Source organism: Neofelis nebulosa, chromosome 11 (genome assembly GCF_028018385.1).
Source record: "Neofelis nebulosa isolate mNeoNeb1 chromosome 11, mNeoNeb1.pri, whole genome shotgun sequence".
NCBI lineage: Eukaryota > Metazoa > Chordata > Mammalia > Carnivora > Felidae > Neofelis > Neofelis nebulosa.
In genome coordinates this window covers 48,924,765-48,936,681 of record NC_080792.1, presented here as the reverse complement: position 1 = coordinate 48,936,681, position 11,917 = coordinate 48,924,765, and the positions used below count along the sequence as shown (strand labels likewise).

At 45.4% G+C, this 11,917-nt stretch overlaps 1 long non-coding RNA gene across 1 annotated transcript; it reads right to left on the bottom strand.

The window, feature by feature from the left end:
* Positions 1-222: 222 nt before the first annotated feature.
* Positions 223-11,709, bottom strand: LOC131490284 (uncharacterized). Its single transcript, XR_009251017.1, has 3 exons — positions 11,640-11,709; positions 10,797-10,938; positions 223-715 (listed from the first exon to the last, which is right to left on the bottom strand). It is a non-coding gene; the product is annotated as an uncharacterized LOC131490284 (long non-coding RNA).
* Positions 11,710-11,917: the final 208 nt, after the last annotated feature.

Below are 11,917 nucleotides of genomic sequence, written 5' to 3'. Positions count from 1 at the left end.
GCTCAGTTGGTTAAGCGTCCGACTTCAGCTCAGGTCATGATCTCAGGTCGTGATCTTCATGAGTGCAAGCCCCACATCAAGATTTCTACTGTCAGCACAGAGCCCACTTCAGATCATCTTATCCCACTCTCTCTCTGCCCCTCCCCCTCTCATCATGCCCCCCCTTTTTCCCCTTCCCTTTCTCAAAATAAATAAACTTAAAAAAAAAATTGGCCCAACGCATTTAAGAAAAAAAAAAAAAGGAAAAGGTCGCTGTACTCTATTTTGGAAGATTAGCCCTTTTTAATTTGTCATTTTACTTGACAGTTCCCCAAAATAAGACCAAATAATATTGTGAGCTTAAATGAATTATCTTATTTTTAGTCTTAAATTTCTTTATGTATAAAAAGATACAGTAGGGCTTATCGATTTCTTTATGTGTAAAAAGATACAGTAGGGCTTTGGAACTTTATAATAATCTGAAAAACTATGATATTTCCAAGATGGCCAATTAGTTTGCAGTTTATACTTAATGTAGTCTGTAACTTCTCCAGCTTTCTTCTGGCTTAAATTAATGGATTCCTCCATAATTCTCTTTGATCTATTCATCATACAAGCATAGGACAGTAGCCAATTCCCAGCTCATGCTGGTCTTTCTCTGCACCAAGTTGCAATGATTTGGTAGGATTGTCTAGGAAGGTAAGAACAAACGAGCAAATGGGAATTCCTGGCTTCCCTAGAGAGGAGAAAAGAAACCCTGTCAAAACCAAATGGCATCATTAATGGTTCTTGAATACACAGCTGTGCCCAGTTTAAGACTAAGCAGACTTTCTGCTGCTCCTTAACCTGGGGTGGGGAACCAGGAAGGAAATGAAGAGAAAGATGGAGTGAGGGAGAGAGAGAACAGACTATTTCATGGTACGTCACTAGAGAAATGCTGACATTGGACAGCCTATCAGTAACCTGTTTATCCCCTTAGAAGGCTGCGAGGATGAGCCAGATACTTAGCAGGATCCTCGATCTGAACAGCTCTGCCAAGAGTTGGGTGTGGATGGGCCCCTAAAAATACTGTAGTCCAGCCCCTCACTTTGAGATGAAATGAAATGAAGCTGAAATGAAAGCTGAAAGGGGCTTTGAAATGAAGACAAGTGAGGTGCCTGGCCCATATTCACCGGGGGAATTGGCTGCAGATCATGAATAAGCCCGGATGCTCCCATCCAGGGGAAAGGAGATACCAGCGCAGACAGCAAAGCAGATATTTTGTAACTCATCAGATGAAATGTACATGTAGGGCAGTCAGGAAAGAAGGGGGATGTAAGTAAATGTCACCTGCTGTGGTCAGGAAGGACACACCTGGTCCTTAGGGAGCTTGATGACATACCTGGGCATTTCTCACCATCGTGTCTCTAAGATGGTTGGCATGGAGCCAGGCCATGAACAGAGAGCGCTGTGTTAGGCTTCACCCATCAACAAGCGGGGGTGTAATTGGTGAACAGACTATAAACACTGTGGAGAGGGCTCAGAGGGTGTGTGTCTATCCCTCCACACAAGGAACCAGGTGTTCTCCACCAAGTGCAGCCGATGCCCCAGTTTGTCCTGGTCTGACTCAGTTGAACCGACTTCTGTCGTCAGCAAGTCCTGTGCATGTATCCCCTGTGGTCCTGCCAGTGCCAGAGTCGAGGTGGCTGCTACTTGATATGAAGTCTTTTTATTATTGTGGAACAGCTTCTAGTTCTGAAATTGCTCAAAGGTAATTTTCTCCCCAGCTCTACTGAAATATGATTGACAAGAATTGTATATACTTAGGTTGTATAACATGATTTTTTTTTTTAACTGTGTGTGATGTGGTTTAATAGGTGTGTCCATTGTGAAAGGATTATCACAGTGAAGTTACTGAGCACATCCACACCTCAACTAGTTACCCTTTTTTTTTTTTTTTTTTTTTTCCCAAACTTCATTTTTTAAATCCAGGACCACCTGCTCCCTGAATCTCCTTCTGGTCCCACCCTGCTTCCTCCCCACACTTTTACACAGGCTGTTTCCTCTGCTGGAAGGTACAGGTTCTGTATTTCAGTCAACTTCTACAAATCTCTCAAGACTCAACTTGGATACCACCTCCTCCAGGAAGTCTTCCCTGACCCCATCATTTTCCTATCTCATTTTTACCATTGCATGGATCACACCCTAACATGCTTTCCCGTTTATCTGTCCTCCTTCTCAGTGACTCTGCAAGTCTCTGGAGGACAGGCGCTGGCTCTTCTACTTCTGCCTGCCTTGCATCTAGCTCCCTACGGCTTGCAGCAGGCACTCAATGGCTGAAGGGATGAAGGGATGAATGATTCCAGCAGCCATCTCTCCCTCTGAGCACCCTCCCTGCTTAGGCTCTGAGACGGCACTTCCCTTATGGGTGCTTTTTGGAAGAGAGCAGACTTTTGTCCCCATCCCCATTACCCTGTTGGGTTGTGAGCCAAAGCTCACATGTGTCCTAATGTGACCTTTCCTACCTCCATTAAATGGTCACCACCAGCGCAATCTCTCCACTAGAAACCTGAGTATGATTCTTGGCCTGAGTTTTCATACTCGCCTCAATAACTTCTCTTCAATTCTCCCTCTGTCACCCACAGCAGAGGAGACCGGGCCCCTAGAGACAACCTGGGGAGACAGCCTCCTGACTGCACCTCTTCCATAAATCTATCACCCACACTGCAGCATCTTGAACACAACTCCAGAGCCAATCCAGCCACACAGCTCCCCTCCTTAAAGTCTCCCTGGCTCCTGGGCCCTCGGGGTTGTCTGGGCCCCTGAGTGGGGCACACAGGCCCTTCCACAGCTGCCATCCTCCCCAGGCGCCCTATGCTATCTGCCCACCAGAAGTCCCCTGCTCCTTCCTGACCCTGGGCCTTGAATCTGTGGTTGTCTCTATTTTGCCCTTCCTTGAGTCCCTCAGACTCCTCCCCAGCTCAAAAATTGCCTTCTCTGCGGAGCTTTCTCTTGGAGACTGAGCCACCCCCCTCTCCCTCCTGCCTCCCACCAGTCTGGCCCCCCTGGGAGCACCTCCACGTGGCTGTATCCCAGTAGGATGGCCTTCTCCCCAGTTACATGTGAACTCCCCAAGGGAGGGCCTGTCTGCGCTTTTCTCACCTCCCTGACAGCTAACACACTGATTAGCAAGAGAATTGCCATTTACATGAATGTCTAAGCCAACTGGGTCTTTTGGTCTTCACTAAGCAGGGAGGTTAAGGAGCAGAGGGGCAGGACGTGCAGAGGGAGGGGCAGTCAGGCATGTGTTCTTCTTGGCTGGGAGCCAAAGACAAACATACCCAATACCTGCCTTATACCAGCTGAGGGTCAGCTATGTATCTGCTAATTATGCATGCAAAACATCGTCATATCAGGCCCATCCAGTCCTGGCATTGGTCATGTTAGCCGAGAGGGCTGAGTGGGGTGAGGGGGAGGTTTGGATGATAGTAGCAGCTGGAGGGGAGGGGAGGGCAGCAGCTGGTGATGAAGGGGCACCCTGGCAGCACTTGGTGCTGGCCCTGCTCTGGTGCCCTGCAGCTGTCACCAAACAGGAGACAACTGTCATTCTGGTGGATGTGTTAGTATCCCTTTCCTGGCTAACCTCTGGGGAGCATTATGGTGTAAAGGAAGGGACAGGATTCAAGACTGTGGAGACCTGAGCTCCAATCCCAGGTCAGGCACTGCTAGCTGTGTGATCTCAAGCAAGTTACTTTTTTTTTGTTTAAATATGAAATTTATTGTCAAACTGGTTTCCATACAACACCCAGTTCAAGCAAGTTACTAACCTCTCTGATCTTCAGACTCCTCTTCTAAAAAATAGAAATTAAAAAAAAAAAAACAAAACCTTACTTCTCAGGATTATTCATTCCTAGAGAAAATATTTTTTTTTAATTTTTTTTTAACGTTTATTTATTTTTGAGACAGAGAGAGACAGAGCATGAACGGGGGAGGGTCAGAGAGAGAGGGAGACACAGAATCTGAAACAGGTTTCGGGCTCCGGGCAGTCAGCACAGAGCCCGACGCGGGGCTCGAACTCACGGGCCGCGAGATCGTGATCTGAGCCGAAGTCGGACGCTTAACCGACTGCGCCACCCAGGCGCCCCGAGAAAATATTTTTTGAGTCCTCATGTGTATCATCTCTTATTTAGTGCATAGGAATACATAATTATTTAAATATTAGTTTCTTTCCTTTCTGCTATTTATTCCCTAGTCAAAGCCCACAATCCTTAGAGAAATCGCCTCCATTCTTTCTCTCCAGTGCACACAATATTTCCTCCAAGGTAAGATCATCTAATAGTAATAGTAACATTTAACATTTGTCAGGTACTTACTGCGTGCTGGGCATTATTTGATGTACTTCGATATATTTACTAATTTAATGCTCATAACACAGTGAGATTGGGGTTTTACAAGTAAGGGAAAGGAGGCATGGAGAGCTAAGGAATTTGTCAAGGTCCCTCAGCTTTCAGATGATGAAGCTGGGATTTGAACCTGGGCACCCCAGTTCCAGCCCATAGTCTGAGCCAGTGTGTTAGAGATCACAAGTTCAGCCCCTCTGGATGATACCGTGTCTGCATAGCCGTCTGTCTCCCCAGTCCCTCCTCTTCTCTGCTCAGCTGAAGAAAGTGAAGGTCACTTTGAGCTTTGTGCAGGATTTGGTGACATGCTTAAAGTTATACAACTACTTGTGTCATTTGTCCTGAGTCCCATTCCTGTGCCCTTCCCATGACATTAGGCAACACTACACAATCTATGTGAAGGCAAATGGCTGAAATTAATTACTATTTTGAGGAAATCATTTATGACTTTATTCTGCTAGTTGTAACAATCATTCAAAGGTATCAGATCTGATGGTAAAAAAATATATGTATTTCCATTAGATACCATGATGTTTGTTTTCATTAAGACCAATCTGAAATGCATTCTTTGTTTTTGCTGGTGTTTCAGTTTCTATCCCCATAAATATTTGTGCTGTTGTCTTAGTTTCAGTTAGTTTTTGCTGTTTTCCTTGGACTGGGTTTTTCTGAGGGGATGGGGGTGCAGTATTTACAGTCATCTTCAAAACTTTGCATCCCCAAAGCACAGTAGCCATAGCTCAGAGATGACATCGATGTACAGTCAAAACAAGCCTGGGGGGCTTCGTGAGCTCAGCAGTGCTGTGTCTCAGCGGCGGGGTGACCCTGAATCTCAAGACACCCGGAGGCAGCCTCACCAAGGAACACTGAAAACAAGCCCTCCGTGGAATCTTTGTGAACTTTGCTCCTGAGCTGCCTGAGGTCATCATAATCCAAAACCTAAGTCTAGGAGAGAATGCTTTCTTGTGTCAAAGGGGTCCACAACCCAGGAGATAAGAGGCGGTAGGCGGCATGGAGAAATTGGGGCATGTGTTTGCAGAGGGTGGTGTGGGCGATGAGACATTGTAGGAAGAAAACTACCTGCAGATAAAAGAATTTCCCAGCTCACTGTGTGAGTGGACAAATTCCCCTGAGTTTTGATTTCCTCATCTGTAAAATGGGAATAGTACTTGTCTTGCTTATTCCCCAGGGACCAAATGAGGAAATTAAGTAAATAAGATCAATTTGAAACCTGTAAAGTGCTCTAGAAATGTGATGAATTATATTATTGCTATTCTGTAATGTTTAGTTAAGGTTTTTTAAAAATATTTTTATTTATTTTTGAGAGAGAGAGAGAAAGACAGAGCACGAGTGAGGGAGGCGTAGAAACAGACGGAGACACAGAATCTGAAGCGGGCTCCAGGCTCTGAGCTGTCAGCACAGAGCCTGATGGGGCTCGAACCCACGGACCATGAGATCATGACCTGAGCCAAAGTCGGTCGCTTAACTGACCTAACCACCCAGGTGCCCCTCTGTAATGTTTATAACAAAAGAAGTGGAATTTCCCCCAGAACAACATATATAATATAAAACAGTGATTTCCACTAAAATGCACCAGAGAAACAATGATACAATTCATTATGACAAAACATCTATTGCATTTTTAAACCCAGCAAAAGAGAGACAGCTTTGCCAACATACTAACAAAACAACAAAACACGGCAAGCTAGTGCTTGTTTTGTTAGTATGTTTGCCATGGAACTTCCCATGGGCACCAGCCCTAAGTGTTGCAGACACATGGAGGAGGGTGAGGCCAGTGAAATGTGCACCCTGGAAGAGCCAAGTTCTCTATGTCACAAGGTGGGGACCAGGCATAGTCACTGGGGCTTTCACCCTAGGGTAAGGGGAGCTCAATGCCAAGGCAAATGTTAAAGCCTTCTATGGACTAAATTTTCTCCCCCAGATGTATATGTTGAAGACCCAACCTGCCATGTGGCAGTATTTCGAAATAAGGCCTTTGGGAGGTAATTAAGGTTAAATGAGGACGTAAGGATGGAGTCCTAATCCACTAGGACTGGCGGCTTTATAAAAGGAGAGCGCTTCCTCTCCTTCCCCTCCCCCTCCCTCAGAGGAAAGGCCACTCGAGGACAAAGCAGCCATCTGCAAACAGGGAAGAGAGCTGTCACTAGAAACCGAACCCTGCTGGAACTTTGATCTGGACTTCCAGCCCCCAGAACTGTAAGAAAATAAATCTCACACAGTCTGTGATGTTCTGTTATGGCAGCCCCAGAAGACTAAGGCACTGACAGTGTCTTCATTTTTGTTTTATAACTCAAAAGAAAATCAAGTTTTCTTTCAAATATATTAATCTCAGTGTGCCTGGGTGGCTCAGTTGGTTAAGTGTCCGACTCTTGATTCTGGCTTAGGTCACAATCTCACGGTCATGAGATTGAGCCCCGAGTTGGTCTTCACACTGAGCATGGAGCCTGCTTGGGTCTCTCTCTCTCTCTCTCTCTCTCTCTCTCTCTCTGTCTCTCCCCTCCCCCCCACCACCACTCATACTATCTTTCCCTCTCAAAATAAACTTTAAAACAAATATATATTAATCTCTGCAACTTCTACCTATACACCCAATAAAAACAAGAAAGTTACAATTCCAATGGAAAAGTCTTGGGGCACCAGGGTGGCTCAGCTGGCGAAGGCTCCAACTTCAGCTCAGGTCATGATCTCACAGTCCGTAGGTTTGAGGCCTGCGTTGGGCTCTATGCTCTGGATTCTGTGTCTCCCTCTCTCTCTGCCCCTCCCCCACTCGCACTTTGTCTCTGTCTCTCTCAAAAATAAAGTAAACATTAAAAAAATTTAAAAAAAAGAAAAGAAAAGAAAAGAAAAGAAAAGTCTTACTGGGTACCCTTTCGTCTCAGGGAGGTCGCCTAGAGAAAAAGTGGATTTCATTGTAGTCTGTCTGCCCATTCTCCTCGGAATCAATCTGCTCTTTCAAAATGAGTTCACAAAATCCGGGGCGCCTGGGTGGCGCAGTCGGTTAAGCGTCCGACTTCAGCCAGGTCACGATCTCGCGGTCCGTGAGTTCGAGCCCCGCGTCAGGCTCTGGGCTGATGGCTCGGAGCCTGGAGCCTGTTTCCGATTCTGTGTCTCCCTCTCTCTCTGCCCCTCCCCCGTTCATGCTCTGTCTCTCTCTGTCCCAAAAATAAATTAAAAAAAAAAAAAATGTTAAAAAAAAAAAAAAATTCACAAAATCAGGGGGCGCCTGGGTGGCTTACTCAGTTGGTTAAGTGTCTGACTTCTGCTCAGGTCATGATCTCATGGTTCTCAAGTTCAAGCCCCGCGTCAGGCTCTGTGCTGACAGCTCAGAGCCTGGAGCCTGCTTCGGATTCTGTGTCTCCCTGTCTCTCTGCCTCTTCTCTGCTCATGCTGTCTGTCTGTCTCTCTCTATCTCTCAAAAACAAGTAAACATTTAAAAATTTTAAAAATAAAAGTTCACATAATCAGGAAATGCCAAGGTTGCAGAGGATCTTAAGTGTTACTGGTCGAGTCATGCACAAAAGTTTCCATTTTATTCCCAGAGTGAACAGACTGAAAACTCTCACATTGGATTTCGACCACTTCAGGTCATATCCTGGCTCTCTATCCCAGTCTTCTCATCTATAAATGGGAATAATAGAATAATAGCATCATCTACCTCGGGCCAGCTGTAGAGAAGAAATGAAATAACGTAGCCCAGAGTAGTGTCCGGCACCCCATACGTGCCCGGTTAACGTTAACTACTACGATCAGTCTTAGAACAGTCAGACAGAATACAAAATACTCCGCAACGGAGCTAAGGCTACAGACCTCCCATTGGCGAGTCAGCGTGTCCTCTACGCCTGCCAATTAGTTATCTATGGATCTGTCAAGCCAATTAACTGAGTATCATAGTAAGCGGAGGAAAAGTATTAGAAGAGACGGACAATAGAATTAATTAAATGAAATCCAATTCGGGAAATCCTTTCGCTCAAGACAAGTGAAGCCATTGTCTACATGACACAGAAAGGTACTCTTTGTACAGATGGCTCACTGCTCCACACGATGAGCCTGGCACCCCTGCTCGATTAGCGTGCAAAGGGATGTCAACAGAGAGGCTTACACAGTGCAGACCCCTTCCCAACATGGAGAATGGGTGGCCCTGGAGGACGCATAGGGCACGTTAAGTCATAGGACAAAAATACAGCCCAGCTTCCTGCAGCAAACATCTGCATGAATTTTTAAGACAAAATTTAATACCTTGAAGAACTTTCAGGCATGCCATATTCTGTCTCTGGCCGTGCCTCCAGTTCCACGGGGAATGCGAACTCTGCTCGGCCAGGGAGCTCTGGGGCAGGGGGAAGAGCCCCAGACTTGGACGAAGCTTCGTGCCTGCCACTTGTACCTGGGCTATCCCAGCAGCCTCCCAGCTGCTTTCTTCTTTCCCACAGAGCAATCTTTGTCAAACTGGACAGGCTCAGCCCATCCTCCCTGAGGAAACACCGTCCACACCTCCCTCTGGCCAGTGGAATGAAGTCCGTGTTTGTTTAACTTGGCACAAGGCCTCACAGCCTAACTCCCCACAACTCTTAATTTAATTTAATTTAATTTAATTTAATTTAATTTAACTTAATTTAATTTTAAGCTTATTTATTTTGAGAGAGAGCAAGAGAGAGAATCCCAAGCAGGTTCCTCAGTGTCAGCACAGAGCCCAACGTGGGGCTCGAACTCACAAACCGTGAAATCCTGACCTGAGCCCGAAATCAAGAGTGGGATGCCCAAGTAACTGAGCCACCCAGGCGCCCCTCCCCACAGCCTTTTAAGCCTTTGCTATCCCTTGCTGATATCCTGTGGCTGCCCTCACACCTCTCTCCCTCCACACCTCAGCCCCCTGTTCTCTATCAGTCTTTCCCTCTCCTTCCCGGGCTGTCCCATCTGCAAAACCTTGGCTGTCTGAGATTGCATTCGAAATCCCTCCAGTGCAAAGCTCTCCAGCCCCTTACCCCCAAAGCCCTGGTGCCCAGAACCCAAAGCTGAATACCATCAGCACTTCACTACCAGTATTCACTGGCTGTTCAAATTAGTATGTAACTGGTTGTCCGTAGGCGCTGACTACAATTTTGTTCCCATTCGCTTTTCTAGTTTGCAGAGAAAGTTTCCGGACGAAGTTCGAACTGCTCTTTTGAAATGAAATCTCAGCAGATTTCATCTCCAAACAGAATTAAAACAGGAAGTGAAATTCTAAAGTGTGCTCCACTGTGACAAAAGTTACATTACGAAACCCAAGTGTCCTCATCTGTTAGGTGGCTCCAGTGTCCTCAGGGGCAGAAGGACTTTCCGGGGCTCCCACAGTTGAGATTCCCCGGAAATTCACTGAAAGAGGTTCTCACTGAGTTTACTTCGCTCCAAAACGTGTGAGGGTTTTGAATGCCAAGAAAGCCCCTGTGACTCTAAGTCAGATCCTGGGAAGAAGGAGCTGCAGGGAGCCAGGCTGGAGGCCAGGAGCAGCTTAGAAGACACAAAAGTGTTTCCTTTATTTAACAAAAAAATAAATAAAAAACCTTTCGTGGAGGAAGTTTTGTGTCCCCAGGCAAGTTCCGACTTCACTAAGCCAGCTGAGCTTAGCTCTGCCAGCCTCTTCCAGAATGAGGGAGAAGAGAGGTGACTGTGCACACCAGGGCCGAGTGAACCAACAGTGAATTCTGCTCCTTTTATAAATAACGAACCAAGCGCTCCTTACTCTTATCCCAAAGAATCCGTCAAAACCAACCTTGCTGTGAGGACATCACCAGTTCTCAAATGCCTCTGGTTTTGTCTGATCATGTTCATGTCTTTATTTTCTTGTTGTTTTGTTCTTCCCACAATGGGAAGTAAACAAGCATCAATAAACAAATGAACAAAGAAAAAGAAAGCAACGGCCATGCTGGGAACACAGGCGTGTGCCCCAGCCGGCAAGCATGGAAAGCTGAGACTGACGGAGGATGCTTTCTTCCGAGTATGCTAATATTTTGTGCCGCCCCAATCTCCGCAACAGCCCCTTCATTTTATTGTTATTGTTTGCTTTGTCATCCATCCATTCATCTAACAATTATTGAGCTTTATTGCATTGAGAGTCACCCATTAACACAACATTAGTGGTTCTTAAACTGTAGTCAGTCACCCCGTGACTTACTAAAATGCAGACACGGGACCAGAATCCCTGACTTGTGTAGCAAGGGGTGGGGCGCTGGAAATTGCATTTCTTAAAAATTTCCAGGGGCTACAAATGTTACTAACCCTAGGAGCACAGTCCGAGAAGCCCTGCATGAATACATTCGCCACCAACTCCCTAAAAGGCCCAGAACTTAGTTGATGCTCAATAATTACCCACTAAACTGAATTGAAGCCACTTTGAAACAATCCTGGATTCTCTGAGATAACAGACCGGTTTGTGCAAATACTTACACGTTTTCCCTGCTGAGGCAGACACAACTGTGCAAGAACAACTTTACAGAGCACGGTGCCCTCATTTGTACACCAAATATTAGGTTGGGAACTGAGTAATTTGCAGCTGACTTAGTAGTGAGTTGATACCGTTGTAGACATCCTGGGAATTATTAAGAAAAACGGGAAAATTACTTTACCATTTTTAGCACCTGCCCCTGCTGGCACTTCCTTCTTTTCCTTCACTCTTCCTCCTCATCCCCCTTCTCCATCCTCCCCACTTCCACCTTCCCCCTCCTCACCTTCCCCTTTTCATCTTTCTCCCTTCTCTACCCTACCCTCTTCTCCGCTCTCCCCCCTTCTGCATCCTGCTCCCTTTTCTCCACCCTCCTCCCCTTCTCCATCTTCCCCCATTCTCCATCCTCTCTCACTTTTCCACCCTGCCGCCTTCTCCGCCCTCTGCCCTGCTCCTCCATCTCTACAAGGCTATCAGTGAATACTTGTACAAATACTTTGAGTTCTTTGGAAGAGAGAAACTGTATTGTTGCCAAATGAAATAAATAATTTCTCTCTGTTCTTCTTTAAGAAGGTACACAGGGCAATATTATCAACCAAAAAAAGAACCCCCAAAACATGTCTTCTTTATACTATCTTGTATCAAACTTTAGGGTAAACAGCCTCATTTTTTTATGACCTTGAAGTCTGTAGTCAAAGGTGATTTGTGGATTGGGTGTACCAGTTGGCTATTTTATATAATACCTTTAAATTTATAATGATGGCTTGTTTTTTATAGTGCCATATCAAATATCCTCCTGGGTTCTTGAGTTTCTCTCACTATTATCAAATTATTTTATTGCTACTCACCAAGTGGCAAACCTGAAGAACCATAAATTGTGTGGGCTTATAATTCAGCTTTTGTCCCCTCTTGGCTATCTTGCAGAAAGAGAAAGTAACTTTATAATTCTTATAATTTAAAAAATACGCATCAGCTAAAAAGTTATTTGTATCTCAGATTACCATTCCAGGTAAAAATTTAATGTGCATTTCAAATGCCGTGTGTCTTTCATACATCAGTGTGGTTCTTTCTTTAGTGTTTTCATAACTTTTAAAAAAATGTTTATTTATTTTTGAGAGAGAGACAG